Source organism: Mytilus trossulus, chromosome 7 (genome assembly GCF_036588685.1).
Source record: "Mytilus trossulus isolate FHL-02 chromosome 7, PNRI_Mtr1.1.1.hap1, whole genome shotgun sequence".
NCBI lineage: Eukaryota > Metazoa > Mollusca > Bivalvia > Mytilida > Mytilidae > Mytilus > Mytilus trossulus.
The window spans coordinates 29,039,673-29,063,348 of record NC_086379.1 but is presented as its reverse complement, the minus strand read 5'-3'; the positions used below and the strand labels follow the sequence as shown (position 1 = coordinate 29,063,348).

Sequence of the window (23,676 nt, the reverse complement as noted above, 5' to 3'; positions counted from 1 at the left end):
TTTGTAATTCACTGTGTCATACCTTATAGATAACATGCAAGTATTTATTTAAGTTTAAAGTGTGACAAATAACATATTATCTTTGTTCATATTTTATATTACTTCATATGTCAACTATCGATAATTTTTAACCTTTAATTCTCTTGAAATATTATGAAATCATACGTATAATTTGTCAACATAAATCTGAGACGTTAATACATTTTAATGCATCAATACAGTACTCACACTGTAAAACAAAACTTAATCTCAATATTAGATGACTAAAACTGCATATATACTCAGTGTTGATCTTTATAAACATTGTACCTTAAACTAAATTAGTAGTTCAGATTACTGACAAAACATTGTCTATATTAAGACCATGAACTACAGTGTACAGTTTTCTTCCATGTCACGAATTAAAAAAACACCATTAAATCTATTTTCAATGTGGATATTTCTGAATTTTTGTGTTTTTGAATAACACATTGATTTGATTTTACACTTTTATATCAACAATTCTTCAGGTAGTAACTAGAAAATTAATTGTCTAGTCATACCCATGTATGTCTGTTATATATTTAGTATTTTTTGTTTGTTTGAAATAAAACAATATGATATATAAAGTTATGAAGATGAAGTGTTGTTCCTTTGATTTAGGTTTTTATTCAATGCATTCAAGGATTTGTGTTATGAATGAATATACCATATAAAGAAGGACGACCAATTCCTAGTCACGGGGGGGGGGGGGGGGGGGGGGATGGGGGTAATTCCATATTTTCGGTAGGGGTGTGCCATTTTTGCGTCAGAAAAGTCCCCAATTCAGTACCTATAGTTATATAAATATTTAAGAAAGAATGACCTATACTTATATACAATATTTAAAATATATATGATATTTTTAAATGTCAGATACTTCCATGCAGAAAGGTGCAAATTTAATCAGATTTGCAGAAGAATAGATTTAATTTATATGTGATATTTAGATCATACCCCAAATCAATATATAGTTATCAAACGTAAATGCATTTTAATATAGGATGTCATTAAAAGAAGGGTAATTTTTATATAAAATCTCGCAAAATTATGACCCATATTTTTAGCACATCCCCGTATACCCAATAATAGGAAGTTACACCCCCCCCCCCCCCCCGTGTTCCTAGTTTACAAATAGTAGACTGAAAAAGTAATTTGAATAAGAAACAATACGGAAAATTAGAAGGGACTTTGTATAATTCGTTCATCATTTAAAGTTTTAAAATTTTCGGTTCACAAAATAAATCGAAAGGAGTATATACAATATTTAAAATATATAGTCCGGTAAGGACCGATTTTGGCCTCAAATTTCAGGTTCATCTCACTAAAGATTTTTACCACTTTTTAAACACTTAAGTGTCTATTTTATTAGATTCTATTAGTTTATGTGACAGATTTTAATTGATTTTGTCATTAAAAACGATCCGATTTAAGCTCAAATATGAAAAATCTACAAAATATGCCGAAAAATGTCCCTTTTCAGATGGTTTTTGTCAAAAATGAAAGTGGCTGCATCCCTGTTCATCCTCAACCTTTATATATGTTATGTATTATCGTTAAATACAACTTACATTTTAATATTAAGGATGATCACGAATATTGCCACTTTCGTTATACACGAAAACCCTCTAAAATTTAACTAAAATGCTAGAATTGTGAAGATTTCAGTGATTTAGCATGACTTAATGGTGCTAGTACCCGATATATGTGCACTGTTTTGTCAAAAACAGCCCATATTTATGTAGCTGACGCATTCTACTGTCAAATAAATAACTAAAAGTTTACTGTTTAACAATTTTGTAAAACTGCTGTATTTTTGTGCCAAAAAGGGGTCTTACCGGAACTACTCCTTTTTGAGGGTTTAATTGAAAAGATTTCAAAAGAAAAAGTTTCGAATTATGTGAAAAATTTAAGATATTAAAAGCAAATCTGTTGTCTGATAAAATTTTAAGATTTTAAAAAATTGAAATTTTGACTATGAAAAAAATTAGCTTCCTGAAAATGGTTTTATTTCGCAACGATAGGTATTTTATTATTGAGATTTTTAATTATCTTTATACAATTTATGTTTATTCTATCACATGTCAAGATTCAACGTTTTTATAGGGTAGGGTTGTGATCTAACAAGACTTGTTTAAATCTGTTTCATTTTTGCGCATATCCCAAGATAGAAGTTTTCGGCCTTTCTTTATTTTTGTCTGTTTTTTTTAAATTTCGGTTCATAGATCTGTTTCGGAATTTAGTGTGACGCCTTTTTTCACTGGACTTATACACATTTGTGTTTATTGACCATTATGCACAAAACATGCAAAATGTTCTTTCTCTGTCTAAGGCTCATCGTTAGCCGTTGGATGTTTCTGCTTTTTAGTTGGGTTGTTGTCTAGTGGACACATTCCTACTTTCCCAATCTAATTAAAACAACCTATCTCTCATCGCTGCCGTTTTCTGATATGTCGCGTGGGGAGCCACTTAACATATCAGAAAACGGGAGCGATGAGAGATTGTTTTTTGATAAGATTGCCAATTATCGTTCTTAATTTTGCAATATCTTCAATATATCAATATATCTTAATAGAAAAATAATTACAAAAATGTCGAACTCAAATCTTTCTTTGTTTTTTGGGGGTAAATGTATACCTATGTATGTCAAAGATCAAATGTATTTACAACTGGCCTAACCTGTATACTTGTCTCGTTAACTTAAAGGTGTACACCCATTTCAAAGCTCCATACTATATATTTAAGGGCCAGCTGAAGGACGCCTCCGGGTGCAGGAATTTCTCGCTACATTGAAGACCTGTTGGTGACCTTCTGCTGTTGTTTTTTTATTTGGTCGGGTTGTTGTCTCTTTGACACATTACCCATTTCCATTCTCAATTTTATTTGAGAATAAACACTAATATTAGATTGAAAATTACTGGATTGTATTTTTACATTTGTTTTAAAAGACAGAGAATCAGATGTAAACAATATCAATACAACAACTAGGCCATTTATACATTCTCTCATAAAAAGTTTGAAACCAACTGAATATCAGATATAACTTTAAAAAAAACACCATGAATTGTGGTTGTTATCTAGTTGGATCTTCTACATCGCAAAGTTTTAGTTTGCCCTTCCAAGAATTATTTGAATGGCATTTTTTCATTTTAAAAATTCAACCAATCTTTTAAGATCACTAAATGTATCAAAGTAAAATACATGATGCGTTATAGCTAGTAAATACATTTAGACAGGAGCCTGATGTTCAGTAGTTTGTTGATGTGGATCATAAATGTTTCTCGTTTTTCGTTTTTTATATAGATTAGACAGTAGGTTTTCCGTTTGAATGATTTTATTACATTAGTAATTTTTGAGGCCCTGTATAGTATGATGTTCTGTGTGAACCAAGGCTCCGTGTTAAAGACCGTAATTTGACCTTTTATGGTTGTTCTTTAACAAATTGTTACCTTCATGGAGAGTTGTCTCATTGGCATTATAATTACTATATTTTGTTTATTTGAAAACTAACTTAGAGTTGAACTAATTATGGAATGAATGCCATAACAATATTGTCAATCTAACCAAAATATCTGGAAATTGGTAAAACTGAATCAAAATTATTGAAGGTCATAATATTACTTTCAGATTTATTTTCATTGGAATACCTATTATGCATAAACAAAGGTAGTTGAAAAGGACGAATTTCCCCTTATTTAATTAAACATTATTTCTACTCGTGAGAATTTCCTTTACTATCACATGTTTCTTTTTTTAACTAAACGCATAATAAAATTATCTATTATCTACTAGATTCCGCGAAAAGAAGGTCAATATATATGGGAGAAGGACTAGAATACATTTTTTACAGTCTACGACCTGAGACTACTATAATGTGTTATAGTAGTCTCAGCTACGACGTATTCCTAAATTGACCAATGCTAGTCCTATACTCTATTATACTATATGGCTTACGATACTTTCGAAAACGGGGTTCTTGGGTGTTACTCATTCTAATTTCATATCTGCATCACTCTAAAATCGTGTATAATAATGTACATGTTTACCTGTATTTATCCTACAATTGGGTAGCTTATCATACATTAACAGCCCTACATATGTCGCTAACCTGTATTTGTATGATATACACATATCGCTTTATTGAAGCTTCGCCCACTGCCGGACGAATTTTGTTAATTACTATTGACGGTTGTTTAATGACCCCCGTTACCTCAGTCGCAGTCGCACTCCAATTCTGTATTGGTTGACCTTGTGTGAACTTTAGATTTATTTATGAGCAATATTAAATAAACCCTTTTTCTACTAGCATAAACAGATGAAAAGCAGGGGCCTATCTTCAAGTTCAAAACTTGAATGTGAAACACACATACTCAACCATAACTTGCATAACACCTGTTTCTTAGTCTCGTACGAATACAGCTGTATTGAAAGACACTTAATCGTTGTTGTCTATATATTTTGATGGTTATTAAGGTTTTTCAAACAAACAAAAAAGAACAAATCGAAAGTAAAAAACTTTGGTAAAAATGATTCTCTTACAAATGTGATTTAAACGAATACAACTTTTATCCAAAAAAAATTGCACGCCAATTGAGTAATAGTTTGTTTATGAACAACAAAGAAGTCCAAATAAAATACCCTTTAAAAAATGTGAATTGTCATAACAACTTATGATTATCTTATTAAACGTATGAAAGTAGGACAAAAAGAGCATGTTATATGATTAAACAGTAAATAATATGTTGAGACAATTAAAGAATTTACGAATTTCACAAAAAAGAGTACTTCTTCTATTGTATACTAGTAACTATTTTGTAACAAAAGGTTTTCAGAATGTTAAGAATGTATAACTGAGGATATAGAAATACCAAGAATAATAAGTTGCGACAAAGTAAGATATTATCCATACTTCTTACATTGTAAAGAAGTTCAAATAGACGGGAAATACAAAAAAAAAAAGGATTTGAAAAAAATTGATAAACAGAATTTTAATATTCTTACCGAGGAGATTATAAAATCACAAGCACTCGGTCAGAAGATTTAAAGGACTTTTCAGTTTACAGATATTGACTGTAGACTGCACATTGCTTGAAAACAAGAAAATATTGAGGGCAATGTTAAAAACGTTAATATTGTAATACAAATGAACTCATCATAGATACCAGGACTAAATTGTGTATGTACGCCAGACGCGCGTTTCGCCTACCAAAAAGACTCATCAGTGACGCTCGAATTCAAAAAAGTTAAAATAGACAGAAAATACATTTACCGCACTAGTTAATTGACAGACAGATGTAAGACAAGGCTGTTTAAGATAACAACAATAATATAATGGCAATTGTATTAGCTTGGTAACACAAAGGCTTACACCCCTTGTACATGATATATGACACAATAAAAAATATAACCCCATTCAACAAAACATTAAGTATTACAAATACTCAATTACCACAAAATGTTCAAAAGAAAGCAATGAAAATACCACAACACCCTTAGTTATGCTACTGAAAGGGTGAGAGGGGCTTAGAAAAGGGTGGTTGCATGCTCACGAAGATGATCACAATGCCATGTGGTCACTATCTCTGCGAGGCTGCACATGATTGAAGGGTCGGCTCAAGCTAGCTAACCCTTGGGATATTAAAACACGTGGCTAAAAATACATTTATCCTAAATTACACAATAAAAGGTTTTAAAAACATTGATAAACAAAATTTAATCTTCTAGCCGAGTCCTTGTGCATTAAACAAGGAAGGTCCAATTTTAGAATATAACCTTTGAACTTGACCTCAGTTTCATTCAAGTAAAAACTGAGCGTCACTGATGAGTCTTATATAGACAAAACGCGCGTCTTGCGTACTAAATTATAATACTGGTACCTTTGATAACTATTTGGTCAAAATGACACCAAACATCACGAGACTATAACCAGGAATTTGGTAAAAAGAAAATGTGTCACTTTCTTTTACGCTACACAAGTTACCTCAAAGTACTTGAAATACAAAACAGAAAACATTTATTTAACGTTCATTTTAATTTGCTATCTCGGTTCGGGGATCATTTCTTTAGTTCTAACCGTCCACTTGATAACAAATTCATTACTGAAGTGTTTACATGCACACTAGTTACAATGAGGTTTGAATTAATTGAAAGAATAAATAAACACAATAAAATGATTTTGTTAGCAGTAAATTAAAGGCAAACTAAATATTACTAGCATGTTATATATATATATATATACATACATATTCATGGATCTACAATCTGTCGATACATGTAACTTGGCATTGCACAAGTTCATGTTTTTCTCTGGCTGTTTATGACGTCTATACTTTAAATCCATTGGATGATGAATGTGTACGCTTCGATAGTCTTAGGTGCATGATTTTTTTTATTAGTTGTTAGTGGCTTTGAACTAGCTGTCAGATAACTGCGAGTACTCTCAGATCTGTTCTTTATGTCTTTTTGTGTGGATGTATAAGTACCCCGCTACGTCCACTTGTATTTTTGTCCATCTGATGAGTTAAGCTTTTTTCAACTGATTTGTATAGTTCCTTCTTATGCTGTACTGTTACACCACTGTCCCAGGTTTGGGAAAGGGTTGGAAACCGTCTAACACATTATTCATGTATGTGCCTATCCCAAGCCAGGAGCCTGTAATTCAGTGGTTGTCGTTTGTTTATGTGTTATATATTTGTTTTTCGTTCATTTTTTTCAATATAAATACGGCCGTTAGTTTTCTCGTTTGAATTGTTTGACATCGTCTTATCGGGGCCTTTTATAGCTGATTATGCGGTATGGGCTTTGCTCATTGTTGAAGGCCGTACGGTGACCTATAATTGTTAATGTTTGTGTCATTTTGGTCTCTAGTGGTCAGTTGTCTCATTGGCAATCATACCACATTTTCTTTTTTATACAATGATTTATTTACGTTATAACAAGGTTTCAGTAAACAATAGAAACAACACACCATATTCATTTAGATTACAAATGTGTAATTTCATTTAAGTCATATGAAAAACATTAAAATAAAAGTTAAATGTTTTTTTTATATAGTTGAATACACTATATAACAAGTGCACCTGAACTTTCATGAAAAACACATACTCTTTATTTATAAAATTTTCATAAATATACAACTACTAAATATTTTCTTCTCGTACACCAATTAGTCGGTATCTATCCGTATACAGTGACAATTTCGGTCATCGCACGACGGAAGTGTAAGGGTGAAAATCGGGATGAAAAAATAAACAAACGAGCACTGGAAGGTTAAAAAAAACCCGAGTAAACAGAACGTTGTTTAGTATATAAGCATGAGTTGTCCAATAACTTCGATAACATTTAGATTACAAGAAACTCGTCTTAGGACTTTAAATTTATTTCCTCAAATGTATTGATATGATACCAAAATATTAACAATGCACGCATGCTGCTTACCTGACAAGTTGAAATTTTTCCTTGGTGAAAACCATGAAAAGATGAAAGATATTATAACGGATGTTTAAGAATAAACTCATCAAAGATACCAGGTTTGAAAATTTGTATTTGCGCCAGACGCCAGGCGCAAGACGTCTACAAAAGACTCGTTAGTCACGCTCGAATTTAAAAAAAAAAGTGAAAAAACGAAACAAATAACGAAGTTGTAGAGCATTGAAACCACAAGTTCCTAAAAGTTAATGTTTGTCATAATTTTACACGATTGCATTTGTTTGCGGTGATATGAATACCGTAATTGTTTTCGGGGTGATGCGTTCACATTTTTGCTTTTAATCTGTAGACAACTTATATTTTAAAGATATTTAAAGGGAATCTAGCTCAAGATATGAAAAAGATAGAATATGATTTCGTTTGGTTCTATCATTAATAAAAGTAAAATAATGAAATAATTATTTGTTTTAAGCAGCCAGTTTGGTTCAATTTTGTCAAAAATGGAAATAAATATTGGTGATGAATTCCATATATCTATATCATGAAATCAAACAGACCTATAAAAGTCCAATTACATGAAGGTTGCAATTATTTCTATATTTTATTTTTATGTTTATATCGAGTTATGTGGCCGTTTGTAGTATTAAGAGAACATCTTGATAGCATCTTTACCCCTTTATAGGGGCTTTAGCTGACAAATTCATGTTCACCGATTTGACTTGAATTCTCATATTTGATTTACATACTTAAACATCTACCTTAATTAGAAAATAAATAATATACGATGCATGGAATCAAGAACGTACTTTTTTTTTTTTAAAAGATCAATGAATTTAAACTTGGAGATTTTATGAAAAAAAAATCGCTAACTATATATGCTATGAATACAAAATTTATGTTAAACGATTTTGAGTGAATTTTACCAGTAATATTTGAGGCAATAAAAGAGATGAATGCAATATATTAATTTCAATTTAGATTTGCAATTAAGATTTAACAAGGCAAAATTATAATATGCAATTTTTGAGCGATATCATTGACAGAACTTATTTACTGTTCCTTGTTCTTGAGTTACAGTAAAGAGGAACTGTCCCTATCTATGAATTTAGACGTAAAACACGGTGTTATTAGTAGTAAGTTCGTGTAATTTAAAATATTTGAATTGCAGGTTTTCCTCATTATTCTTAACAATACAATTTGTGAGTTATTTGAAAAGCTTCAATATCTAATTTCAGACTTGTTCATCACGAAGTAAGGAGACAAAAAAGAAAGGTAAAGTTATGGTATTTTTCTATGAGAAAATGATATTGCCTAAAAGTTAACATGCATAAAGCATTACAAGGGAAAGTTGACACCAACACCATTTAAATCTGGTATGTAAAATCGTTTTCTTTACTTTCCAGTTCTTGGATTATTTGTTTATAAACGGGAAAGTGCTGAAAAACATTAATAGGAATATCCAACGACTCGATAATTTCAATGCATATCATATTTTTTGTCTCTGACCAGTATTTGGTTCATTTAACATTCTTGTACAGTTTTTTTTTAATTTTTTATATTTGGTAAATTCAATTGATGTTTGTTCCTTTAAAGAAGTATTCATATACAGACTGGGGGTATAGAAATATGACCAAAGTGGTTTCCTCACATTTTTAAGGATTTATGTTATTACATATTGACGGGTCCTTACTTGGACAGTTGCATTTAGCAATTTTATGCTCATATCCAACATTCCATAGTTATCTAGTGGCAATTTGAATTTCCTGTTCTTCATTCCTGTTTTAATACCAGGGGAGGGTTCCGGGGATTGGAATCCCCCTTTTTTGGACGATCAATGCATTTGAATGGGGACATATAGTTTGAACCCCCCTTTTGTCCTGGTTTGGGAACACCCCCTTTTTAAATGGCTGGATCTGTCCGTGAATACCTTGCAGATCATGCATACTGTATTAGTTGTTAATATTTCTTGTCATAAATATGCATAAAAAACTGTTACTCAATGTTAAGCAAGCTTTAATCAATTAGTCAACTGGTCTCAACAATCAATTTTGTATTTCATTTTTTTTTAATGCAAAGAAATTTACATTTCGATGTTTGGTTTAATGTGCATAGAACACATGTATTAATAATGCAAACACACCTACAACAGTGATTTTGATTTTGAAAATCTCTGCCAAAAGAAAATATTTTTGCTGCAATTGCACAGTATTAATACATAAAAGTTTTTAATTCTTTTTGAACAGATTCAAAATATGGCTTCATTCCCCAGAGAACACATGTTCCTGGAAACATACCATTGGATGATGATAAAGCCGTATACCAAGAAATCCCAGAGCTACATGTGGAACGTAAAGGTTTCTTGGCTAAGCAGAAAAGAGACAGTATGAGTTTTGTGTTTCTAAATTGAAGATAAAATTTTCTTTATGTGTTTTGTTTGAAATCCGTATCTCTTAATTTTTCGCGTATATCCTGTCGTTTTATCTTTTTGCGAATATTCATTTCCACTTTCAGGAGTGATTTGTTTCATTTCAATAATCTGACATTTACTTCATGCCTTTATTTTATTGCTGTAAGATGAAACTATCTGGTTTATTCTCATAACAACAGTTCTTTTTAGCAATTTTAGCTCAGACTTTCCACTTCTTTTTCCCTTCCCGCTATGACTGTGTGACGCACACACGAAAGAAATCATGTGAAATGATATATCACGCAGTGAGACAGACAAACCATAACTAGTGGCAGTCGCATTCGGCTTAAAACTCAAGTATTATGAAAATTTATAAGAACTATTTTTAATAGCTGAATTCAAAACATATATTTAAAGAAAGGAGTGTGGGAATGAATATGTCTTCTAACTTTTAACTGTTATGACCATAACATACTTTAAAATATAAAAAAAAGATGTGGTTCGATTGCCAATGAGACAACTATCCACAAAAGACCAAAGTGACACAAACATTTAAAATGTTGATTCTTATAACTGTTTCGTTTTTGATATCGTTGGTATTTACAGATCTAAGCAGGAATAGCAGTAGAAAAAGTAATGCAACCTTACGATCTGCGATATATAGCGCACCTTTCTCTGATCAAAGTTCTACATTAGCTTTAAAAACTAGTAAGTTTATAGATGTATGTGTTGTTCATGCGTTTACATTAATAGATGATGGTTTTTTTCACGTGTTATGTTTTGGGGTTTTGCTTCTTTTTTTCTGTGACTCTTTAAACTAAATAGAATGTATGTTTAGTTGGGAGGGTAGTGTGTTGGTTTATGTTGTAATGGTTTGTTTTGTACCTCTAATTTACGAGGGTATCACCAGCCCAGAAACGATACATCAGTCTGAACTCCAATCATTATATAATATAATAAATAGAAAAAAACTGTTAAATTATCGAACAAAAAGTATCAAAGCAAATGAATATGATTAAAATAATCTGATTAAATTGGAAAGCTAGAAAATACCTAGTAATTAAACACAGGGGTCAATTTGATTTGGCAGAAAATGCTGACAAAAGTCTGCACTTAATTTCAGAAATGATAATTAAGTACTCAAATGTCTGAAAGACAGTCCAATTTTTTTAATAGACCATGCTACAGTTTTTGATTTTTAGTTCTTGGTAAAAAATACGAATTTTTTAAATAACAAAAATTAAAAAAGAAAATCAGGTTTTTGCCATATATCAAAGGTTTTGATACGGAAAACAATATGTAAAATTTTATCAATTGAACAATTATTTACTTTGGTACAATGCATTCAATTTCATTATATACGGACAATACATTGCCTTGTATAGTTTCATATAATGACCAGTATATTTAAAAACAAAAAAATCAACCTTTTGGTTTGCGGTTATCTATTCGGTTAATTAGTTTTTATCCTATCTACCATGGCGTGCTTTGTTTTGTCTTTACTGTCCCATTGGTATCAATGGATTCAAAAAAAGATTGACGCGACCGTTTTCACTTGTTCTTATTTTCCTTTCTACAGCATTAGAGTATTACCTGAGGGAGTTGAACTTTAAAACAGTTATTAAGTCTTTTTGTATTGTTTTTTCTTCTTTTAACTATGTCCTTCTTTATTGTGGTTTTGTGTCAACTCTGATTTTTTTGGTCCACCTTTTATATTTTCATACTTCTATTCTTTTGACTGGTATTTGACATAATTTCTCTTTGATATGATATCTTACATATCTTTTCTCTGGGTGCGGGATTAACTTGCTGTATTGAAGACCCATTGTGTCCTTCGGCTATTTAGTGCTCTTTCGTCTGGTTGTTGTCTCTTTGACACATTCCCCATTTCCATTCTCAATTTTATTTCGTCCTGCTAATGGATTAACTGTTTGCTTTCCAATATGAAGCAAGCAACATATAAATCATCCATTCGTGTTCCTGCCATAAATTTTTTATGGAATTTTAATCTGAACACAATTGTGAATTACAAACCTTCTACTATGACTATTTTTCGTACAGTTCCAAGTAAAAAGATATATAACAAATAAAAAACGAACTCCGCAGAAAAATCAAAACCCTAATCAAATGGCTTAAACACAACAAACAAATGCATAACAACTGTCATATTACTGGCTTGCTGTAGGCATTTTCTTAAGTTATATACAATTTGGTTTATCAAACCTAGTTTATAGCTAAAATTCCATTATATTGACTAGGACATGTACGCAAAACGAACAAACATGATAGGTAGACTGTCAAACATATAGGTACAGCAGTCAAAATGGTGATATACTTTTAATCAATATAAAAAACAAACAAATATTTTAACAAAAAACACCAAAAGCCATCTAGACAAAGCACATTAGCAAAGATGGAAGATAAAACTAAAAAAAAATATAACATAGCAAAATGACGGGATGTATAGGCACAGAGCCATATCTAATAGATATTAAGACAAATATACTTAACAGTAAAGAAATACATGACAAATAAAATAATACGTACAATAGTAGATTTTTAGAATCGTTGGTATTTACAGATCTAAGCAGAAATAGCAGTAGAAAAAGCAACGGAACCTCTCGATCTGCATTATATGATATACTGTTCTGTGATCCAAGTACAACAGCAACTCTGAAACCTAGTAAGTTTATGAATTCATATTGTGTGCATGCATTAACATTAATACTTCGTTTGTTTTTATATATAAATTTTAGATTTGAAATTTACGAGTTATGGGGTTTTATATGTTATATAAAAGGGAATTTTCCCATTTTCGCACAATAACTTAAAAAAGCTTTCTAAAATTTGCAGGAAATTTTGGTGAATTGTTTATATCAATTAATATGACCTCCTTTTCGATGTTTATACATTTTCGATTTTACATTTCCGAGTACAGTGTTTTATTTATTTAAAAAAGAGGGATTTGAAATGGATAAGTAAATCGGTGATTTTAAATATGATAAAACTTGAAATGCAAATTTTGCTCAAATATCTTAATCCGAATACGAAAATCGAAGCCTTTTCTACTATGTGTGACTATTTTCGTATATAAATATATATTTTGCGTGGTCAGGTCATTGCATTATAAACTATATTTACTCACCATATCCTTGAAATTAAAGGGAATCAAAATCAATAATTCATTTTTTTTTATGAATGAACTACACATCCATTTAACAAATCGCACGTGGTAAATGAACACTCGACCAGAAATTGAATGTAATTGAAATTAACATAACAAAAGACTTGATGTGCGATAAAATTGAAACTGCTTATTAAATACAGGTAGCCTTTATGAGAAATAAGTAAAGATAAAAAAACATACTTTATTCAAATAATTATATATGGTGAGAGGTATATATATATAGATCGATAATGGTTGCAGGTACATGTACAAAATGTCATTTGTACAAGGATAGAAATTATTTATAAAGGTCAATGTTAAAGATTTATTGTGGGAGATTTTTTTCTCATTTGCTTTTCCCCCGACAAATGAGACTGTAAAAATTGGGGCCCTCTTAGTTGCTTCCCTGGGCAACTGAGGGTTGATGTAACAGGTGATTGTTAATATAATATGTTTAATATTAAAAAAAAAAAGAAAAAAAAGGGGGGATTTTCCAATTTTTTTTTACAGGAACTCAAAAGTTCTTTCAGCAAGTCTCATGCAATCTTTGGTGAATATTTTATATCTATTGACGTCAGCTCCCTTTTGATTTTCATAACTTTCAGATTTTACGTTTTCTAGTTGTTGGGTTTGATTCATTTAAAAATGGGGAATTTTCCAGCAGTTCTCATAAAACATTTGTGAATTGTTTTTAATCTATTCTATTGATTTAATTGATTTAAGCTTTCTTTAGAGTTTAATAAAGCAGTAAGCCGATTTTAGCCTAAAACTTTAGAATCATCTGATGAAAGATTTTAGACACTTTCTAAACCCTTCAGTGTCTACTTTAGTAGATTCAACTAGTTTATGTTAAAGATTGGAACTAATTTAGTCTTTAAAGACGGCCAAATTCAAAGATCTATCAAATATGCCATAATATGTCACTTTTCAGATGGTTTTTGTCAACATTGAAATTGGCCGCAACCGTGTTCATACTCAACATTTATATATGTTATGTATTATAATTAAATACAACTTAAATTTAAATATAATTAAAACATTGTTGTGACGTCATTCTATTGTGGGATCCGTTCTTTATTTCACTAATTGGACTTTCATATACTTGTAAGAAACCATTATGTTACCTTTAACAGTCCAATATGTTTAAGAATAACCCTCCTCTTTCTTAAAAATATTGGACATTTGGAAGTAGCATAACTGAGTCTGACAGGTAAATGATAGTCAAATCACTGAAAAAAACTATCAATTGCGTCAATTGTTTTCATCATGTGACAAAAAAAGCCAAAGAACAAATGACAATTACAATTTTTATTTTCTTTCAAAGTTACCTTCAGTTACAATAATTTTTCACTCTTTAAACGGTTTCTTGAGTAAACAAAATCACTTTCAAATTGATTTTAACACTACCAATACTTATAGCAAAGCCATTTTACTCATGTTTTGAGTTGTCTCCTTAAGCACTTATTCAATCGGTTGATTATGCATTTTGTATGTCTTGTTTTTTGTTGCTTTTATGTATTTCTTTTTTCCAACGATTTGTCATTCACCTAGTAAAAAATAAAACCCGAGAAGAATCAAGAAACTAATAGGAGAGGACTCTTTGTAATCCACACTGACATCAAACATATCTTGATACGCATTTTAAATAAATCCATAGTTTAGAAACAAAATAATCACTAATAACGACATCACAGTCTCTGTCTTCGTTTTTTGCATTAAGAGTATACTTCCATCGTGTGTCTCTTTTGAAACACAAAACGCATTTGAAGGTGTGACGGTAAATAATTAAGATAAAGGAAAAAAATTAATGGAAAGAAAGTTGCCCACAAAACAATTTTCAGACGTAAACAAAAATCTTAGCAAAAGTTTATTTTGCTTGGATTTTTCACCTTTTTCGACGTGTAAAACAATATTTAACAGAATTATCGATTTATATCCTTTACTGAAGGAACACAAACTCGGCCACTTCCATATTAGACGGAACCCGCTTTAAATTAACTCAAATGCTAAAATCATGAAGATTTTGGTAATTAAGCATGAATTTTATATGATAGTAGTGTCCGATACATGAGTATTTTTTGCCATAAAACGCCAAAAGTAATGTAACAAAAGTATTATACTTTCCAATAAATTGCGAAAGGTTTATTTTTAAACAATTTTGAAAAACTTCTATATTTTGGGGCCAAAAAAAGGGTCTTACTGAATCTACTCCTTTCTTATTTGACATTGAGAATTTCTTGAGCTTTATTCATTGAAAACGCGACGGGCGTACATAGCGCTAATGGAGCAGCTGTTTATTGGTTTTGCTTTGTTTTTTTTATGGGATTTTACAAATAAAATTTCTTTTGTATATTAAACAATTAAAAACAAGTTTAAAAGCTTTTCTGAAGGGAATGTTGGTAACCAATTTTTAGTTTTATGTAGTATTTTGTAAACTGTTGTTAGTCTAAATGTCATGGTATGTCTGTTCACTCTGTAAGGCCCAACAAGTGTCTACACTAAAATATTCTTGCTCGAATTTTATGAAATTTATATAACAGGATAATATCCCTTATGTCTCGGGAAAAAATCGAAAATTAGTGCCGATCAATTATAATTTAAAATAAATAAATGCCTCTTGTAATAGAGAAATTGCATTGTTAACGCTTCAATGTTTACAGTTCTGGCCAGAATTGTATGAAAATTATATCAAAGTTTTAAATCAGCAATGTTTTTGACAATAACGAAAAATTGTAATGCCCTTGAAATTGATTATAACTGAAACTGCATTACATTTACTCCGATTCTTTCATTTGTCTTAGATAATCAAAAAAGTTTTGAATAACAAAAGCTTTTTTTTATTGATTTACCTTACACCTTGGATAGAGAAAATACGCCGGGAACATTGGAACTCTGTTCCTTTATTCGACATTTTGCAAGCAACATAAAAATACTGCTACTATTCTTCGTGTTCGTTATCAAAAGTTTGTTGTAAATCACAAAACTTCAACTATGAACACTTTTTCTTTTCCAGTTCTTAGTAGACCAAATAGCAAGAAAAGCAACGCAACATCAAGGTCTACAACGTTTACGGAACCTTTTTCTCAGAATAGAGAGCTGCCTCGTCGACCAGGTTAGTTTCTTTAGCGCAATGTTTAAAATTATTCAGTAGGATTTAGGAATAAGAATCAAACCAAACATGCTGAAATGTTTTCCGCAGAGCAAATATATGTCTTTTACTATTTTTATGCCCCACCTACGATAGTAGGGGCATTACGTTTTCTGGTCTGTGCGTCCGTCCGTCTGTTAGCCCGTCCGTTCGTCCCACTTCAAGTTGAAGTTTTTGGTCAAGGTAGTTTTGAATGAAGTTGAATTTCAAACAACTTGAAAATTAGTATACATGTTCCCTGTGATATGATCCTTCTAATTTTAATGCCAAATTAGAGTTTTTACCCCAATTCCATGGTCCACTATACATAGAAAATGATAGTGCGAGTGGGGCATCCGTGTACTATGGACACATTCTTGTTTCATATCCGTTACTTCTAATATAATGATATGATAAGGACAAAATAAAACAAACCACTAGCTGTTGCTTACTATTAAACAGTTTGATGTTTCAACATAGTTTTAAATAAGTATTTAGGGCCAGGGTATATAGTACGCAGCATTTATTCAATATTTGCTGCCTGTTAATAGAATTTGTCTTGAGTATCGAATACTTTAATTGATTAAATTACCATTTGTTATATTTATTTAGTGGGAATGATTGTCAATCATTTACTTTTTTTATGTGCCAAATGTTTGCCATTTTTGAATGTCTTTTCAGAAGATTATTTGTCTAGCAGGTGTGTATGTCTATGTTTTACAAACATTAGTTTCATTTTAAATAATGTCCTTTCAAAACCTTCATGTTTTCCTGTTATAACCTGTAATATGTTTATTTCTTCACTCTTCTGCTTATTCATATGCATTTGTATGTAACCTTTTTTATTGTTCACCACATGCTATCTTCCTAAACCATTTTTTTTCACCTTTTTAAACTTAAATTGAGGTTTGTGTTTTTTTTTCCGTCCTTTTTTATGTCACTTTACCAACGTCATTCAATTAATCAAGCTGCGATCGTCCCTCTTGTTCAGTAAAAAAATCCACAACAGAGTTATGGTGAAGTACCACTGATGTCGGTACTAAAAACGTTTTAGGATCACAATCACGAAATAATTGGCAGTTTCAATATGTTCTCAACTCACTGGCTAAAATGCCATAACAATTGTTTGGTCTGTAATTTTACCGTTGTCTGTTATTCTCATCCATTTTGATATTTTAAGTGTTGATTCGCATATCGGGTGATGCATGCATTGAAAAAAGGAAGAAAAAAAACAAAAATAATGAAAACCAAGGAAAATGTAAACGGAAAGTCCTTTTTCAAATTGCGAAAATAAAAGTTCACACACATCAGAAGACAAGTAAATTAACTGTTATATTCCAGACACTGTCGATGCATCCTTTTGACATTCATGCGTTTACGTCATTGTTTATTTTAAAACTCAAAATGATAAAAGAGCATCGTAAACTACTGTTTGTAACTGCAAATTGAGAGGAACACCAATCAATCAAGGCGATACTGCTTTCATTAGAAAATTCAAAACTTAACTTGACCATATGATATTGTCATCACTTTTAACAGACAACATACAGACTCATAAAAGAGCTGTTGCGATAATTAACTTGTAGATAGTATGGGGCTTATCCTACATAAGAAATTAAATTCAACATTCCAAAGGTCGTGAACATACTTCTATACACAACCTTGGTGTTTTTTATGATATGAATATTCTACTAAATGGGAAAGTAGGGAATTAATTAAAAAATGTTTTAACGGTGCAATTACATTTCATACATTTGAAATCATTATATAAAACAAAGCAAATATAACATGGGTTTTTGGGTACAGATGTGATTCATATATTGTAGACTTGTGAAATCCTGACCTATAAACACGTTTCAAGGCAAAATCATAACCAATTTTTATGTTCTTCAGTTATCACATAGATATTTTTTTAAATCTTGACTTGATTTTTAATGATAAAAATTAAAATCACAAATATACTGAACTTAGAGGAAAATCAATTCGGAAAATCCATAATCACATCGCAAAATCAAATAACCAAACGCACCAAAAACGAATAAAAACAGCATTTATACAAAAATCTTATCAAAAGATGAAAATTATTGACCATAAGCATATTACCTTGATGAAATCGCAACCTATTGATATATTTGATGTGTAAAAAAGGGACCCAATACAGCGGCACATCTGTATACACCTTCACATAGGAAGAGACCCCCCCCACCCCCGTGATGATACTGAATAATGATTACCACTAACTAAATTGTTACATGTTTCTCTTTTCTGATATTCCTGCTTTTTCACTTTTCTCGATCGGCGTGAGAAACATATTTTTCTTCTCTAGTGTATTGGTTTCATCCGATTTTTTATTGTGACGTCATAAACAAGGTGACAATGCCTGATATAATTACATATATCACAAATCGTTAAATAGTTATCAAAAGTACCAGGATTATAATTTCATACGCCAGACGCGCGTTTCGTCTACATAAGACTCATCAGTGACGCTCAGATCAAAATAGTGAAAAAGCCAAAACATATTCAAAGTTGAAGAGCATTGAGGACCAAAATTCCAAAAAAATGTGCCAAATACGGCTAAGATAATCTCCTCCTGGGGTAAGAAAATCCTTAGTTTTTCGAAAAGTTCAAAGTTTTGTAAACAGAAAATTTATAAAAATGACCATTTAATTGATATTCATGTCAACACCGAAGTGCTGACTACTGGGCTGGTGATACCCTCGGGGACGAAACGTCCACCAGCAGTGGCATCGACCCAGTGGTGTAAATAGTTATCAAAAGTACCAGGATTATAATTTCATACGCCAGACGCGCGTTTCGTCTACATAAGACTCATCAGTGACGCTCAGATCAAAATAGTGAAAAAGCCAAAACATATACAAAGTTGAAGAGCATTGAGGACCAAAAATTCCAAAAAGTTGTGCCAAATACGGCAAAAAAAGGGAGAATATCCTTTGTTTATATATCGTTTAAAATTCATTAGTGAAACAGATTCCACCACTACAACTCGAGTATTGTGAAATTTCTTCAGTTTTCAACAGTTCAATTGTCTGGCGCTTTGAATATTAAAATCTCCAGTGGAGAAAAATTGGAACAAACTTGATGTATTGGTAGAATCTTTATTTTTTAAAGAGTGCCTTATTACTAATGTATTATCTATAATCACTCAGTCTTCGTATAATGAAGCAGATAATCATTTTCATCTGACTAAACTAATATATAACGTAACCAGATTTGTTCTAGAAATCCCCATATACTAGTATAACAACTATTTTCCTTGTTTGTCTTTCACTCTCTTTTATCAATTAACTTGATCAAGTAGGCAAAAACAGTCACCCGTTGTGTTTACAGTCAAGTTTAAAATACTGTTCGTCTTTTATGACAACGGCGTTTTCTTCCTTGATCTAATTGGTAATTTTGGTAAACACTTTAAATTGGTACCATCCTGATTTTAATTACCGAACACATGTTCAAATATACATTATTAACTTTCCTTTTGAGAAAATATAAAAGTTTTTTTTCCACAATGACTAATTGAGAACTTATTTCTGGATTGTATTACTATTGCAATAGCAAAACATCTAGTTCTCCACCCCCAACGACATACATTATCAAAATGAGAATGAAAATGGAATTATAATTACCATCCTTTTCAATTCTTGTTGATTCATGGTCATCACATTACTATGAACATATTTTTGTGTTGATCTCATCTTGGTAGAAATGAGTAGGTTATGTATTTCTTTGTATTTATCATACATATTTACACTAGTAGAACTTGAAAAAAATATTTTTCTCCATGATTCGTATTTTTGTTTCATTTGCTTATTTAATGAGTGCTGTGACAAAACAAGTGTATAAAACATACAAAATGAAAAAAGAACTTAACAATACTAACCCCACCAAAGAGTGGAGGCGATCACAGGTGCTCTGAAAGGATAAGCACATTTTTCTCAAAATGTGTCACCTGAAGTGTTGACTTTGGAAGTAAACACCATGGGAAAAGTTTAATTCAGTAGGTTCACATTCGGAGAAAGAGAACGAGATTTTGGTACGACAATTAAACCTTGTCATAACAGTTATTGAAATTAAGTTGACAGTCGAAAAAATACTATACGGTAACAGAAAGATCTCTGGTAAAAATTTCAGTAATTCACTCATTATCAAACTTATTGATTATTAGTACGGTGACAAATAAGGAAAATTTGAAAATTTAATGGACCGAAATACCTCATGGCTAATTTTGGTCTTATTTTGTAGATAGATATAATATCCTTTAATTAGGACATGTCGTAGGGTGTCAAAGTGGTGCAGATTTTTGAAAACTGTGGTCAAAGGTCAAAAGGGGGGAATTTAGAAAATCGAACATTTCAGACATTTTGGACAATTTCTCGGTAGTCTCTCATGTTAAATGAGATTTTTTTTTCGATTGAAGCATGCGCTAGGAATGTTCCACCAATACAGTTAGGAATATGTATGCATGATTACCAGATATTAGTGATATACAAAACAACTGTATAAAACATACAAAATGAAAAAAGAACTTAACAATACTAACCCCACCAAAGAGTGGAGGCGATCACAGGTGCTCTGAAAGGATAAGCACATATTTCTCAAAATGTGTCACCTGAAGAGTTGACTTTGGAAGTAAACACCATGGGAAAAGTTTAATTCAGTAGGTCACATTCGGAGAAAGAGAACGAGATTGTGGTACGACAATTAAACCTTGTCATAACAGTTATTGAAATTAAGTTGACAGTCGAAAAAATACTATACGGTAACAGAAAGATCTCTGGTAAAAATTTCAGTAATTCACTCATTATCAAACTTATTGATTATTAGTACGGTGACAAATAAGGAAAATTTGAAAATTTAATGGACCGAAATACCTCATGGCTAATTTTGGTCTTATTTTGTAGATAGATATAATATCCTTTAATTAGGGCATGTCGTAGGGTGTAAAAGTGGTGCAGATTTTTGAAAACTGTGGTCAAAGGTCAAAAGGGGGGAATTTAGAAAATCGAAAAGTTTAGACATATTGGACAATTTCTCGGTAGTCTCTCATGTTAAATGAGATTTTTTTTTCGATGGAAGCATGAGCTAGGAATGTTCCACCAATACAGTTAGTCATATGTATGCATGATTACCAGATATTAGTGATATATACCTTCGCTTGCAACATGTTAGAAATTGAAATAAATATCTTTATCTACGGAAATTATCGACAAAAAATATTCAAAATACAGATTTAGCTATGCAATAATATATGGCCACCTATAAAGATACTTTTGGGAAAGTTTTGTTAAAATTGATTAAAAAACAGAGGTGAAATAAGAACTATAAAGGATCATAAAGTTAACAATCGTTCCATGATGTTATGAAAAAAATGATATTTTTTTTTACTGATTATTTAAACTTAAAATGATGTTACAATTATAAAAAATAGTCTTCATGTTCATGACACTATAGTATATGAAGTTTGTTTTATATATATAATTAAATCAGTATTATAAACCAATATCACATTGAGAAGATGTGTCCCTCCTTTTTTTATTTTTTTTTATATAAAACAACGACAGACATGGTTTAATAATATTTCTGGTTTCTCGTTTTTTTTATATTGATAAGACCGTTGCAATGATTTTACACTAATATTTGGAGCCCTTACTGTTCGGTGTGAGCCAAGGCTCCGTTTTGAAGACCGTACTTTGACATATAATGGTTAACTTTTACAAATTATGACCTTGATGGAGAGTTGTCTCATTGGAACTCAAACCACATCCTCTTATATCCATAAACAATGGAATAAATAGCAAACTTGAAAGCCCGATAAATAGGTGAACTACAAACAAAGATTAACAGGGATATTACACCCCAAAGGTTGCTGACTATGTGTAATTATGACACACTAACACTAGACATCAATATTATTATGCACATCAGTTTGTAAAGGTATTAAACGGAATACTAGAGAAAAAAAAGTTGGTTGTCATTGTATGGCGCCGACAATAATCATGAGTTTATTTAGACAACCATGTACTGATTGACCATTGCTTCTGTGGTCATTTTGATCCGCGGTAAACTGATTTTCACTGCAACATTTGTGTAAATATAAGAACCAGATAGAATGACATGCATGTTTTCCCAAACCCCTTGTAATCGTAGTCTTTTGCCAATTTCGATTAGAGAAGAAGTGTCGCTGCTAGCTGCTGTTGGTGTGCCAGACATAAAGTGTGCAATTCTAAAAAGTTGCATATGTCGTGAATATGTAAATACTGTCTTGTGGCATTGGTTAAAGAAACGCCTCCAGTCTAAAATCACAATGCATGATGTTTGACATCCAAGGAAAAGACCGTATTAGAAATAAACACAACTGTCATGAATTTAATATGATGCAACCCCTGAAATATATTTTCAATATCTGTTCATTGGCAAAAAGAGGCTAGAAATATTTCGCAATGTTCTTGCAAATCCAAAGCATTGTAGTGCGATAGTGCATAATTACAATGTACCTACAAATCTTATCAAACTATGTTTATACTCAGGTGCACAAAGACATTTCTTATACTCTCTAATTGATCTGTATTCAATGACTCGAAGAACAATATATATCTACCTACTTGAAATAAACCTTATTGTCCCTTTGACGCCTTAAAAAGCTGACTATGTGGTTTGGGATTTGCTCATTGTTGAAGGTCGTTGGGTAACTTATAGTTGTAAATATCTGTGTCATTTGGTCTCTTGTGAAGAGTTGTTCCATTGGCAATCATATCACATCTTCTTTTATACCAATGTCCGATGTAGGGGGAGGGTTGGGCGCCCGCTGACATCTCTAACCTCGCAACATTATGTCATTGTCCTAAGTCAGAAGCCTGTTTTTTCATATGTTGTCATTTGTTGCTGTTACAATTTTGTTGTTCGTTTATTATTTTGAACATTAATTATGCCGTTTTTTTTCGTGTTTGAATTGTTTTACATTTGTCAATTCGGTCCCTTTATTACTGACTATGCGGTAAGGGCATTGTTTATTGTTGAAGGCCGTACGGTGACCTATAGTTGTAAATGTATGCGTAATATTTGGTCTTTTGTGGAGATTTGTCTAATTGGCAATCATGGTACATACTTTCCTTATTGTGGTTTTAACGCAGTCATTGGCCAAATCTCAGTAACTTTTGTACCATTTTACATAAACTTATAAGACTTTGGATAATACCAATACTGGTGTCTTCAACCTATGCCAACATTTGATAAAAACATATTCAATCTATGCCTACAAACAAAATACAATAGGTGTTGTTATAGCAATTATTAATTAATAAAAGGTAAAATACAGTCAGTATATTTAAGCATTAAAAATACTCTTTGAAATTTCAGAAACAAAAATGAAGTATTTGGAAAATTATGTTGTAGTAAAAATGGAAAAAATCTTGAATTTATGCTTATGTTGTAAATCTTGGATAAAATGTATACAAATTGAATGGAATTGTCATTTTTATTTGTTTAATAAGAAATGTTTATCATTATTTTTAA

At 31.3% G+C, this 23,676-nt stretch overlaps 1 protein-coding gene across 1 annotated transcript in view; it reads left to right on the top strand.

Annotated features, from left to right (window-relative positions):
• Positions 1–8,683: 8,683 nt before the first annotated feature.
• LOC134726950 (caspase-7-like) overlaps positions 8,684–23,676 on the top strand; it is a 34,845-nt gene continuing 19,852 nt past the window's right edge. The window contains exons 1-6 of the mRNA XM_063591347.1: positions 8,684–8,718; positions 9,690–9,827; positions 10,460–10,561; positions 12,435–12,536; positions 16,033–16,131; positions 16,828–16,846. The gene's annotated coding sequence lies outside the window, so the exon portion shown is untranslated. The remainder of the gene's footprint in view (positions 8,719–9,689; positions 9,828–10,459; positions 10,562–12,434; positions 12,537–16,032; positions 16,132–16,827; positions 16,847–23,676) is intronic.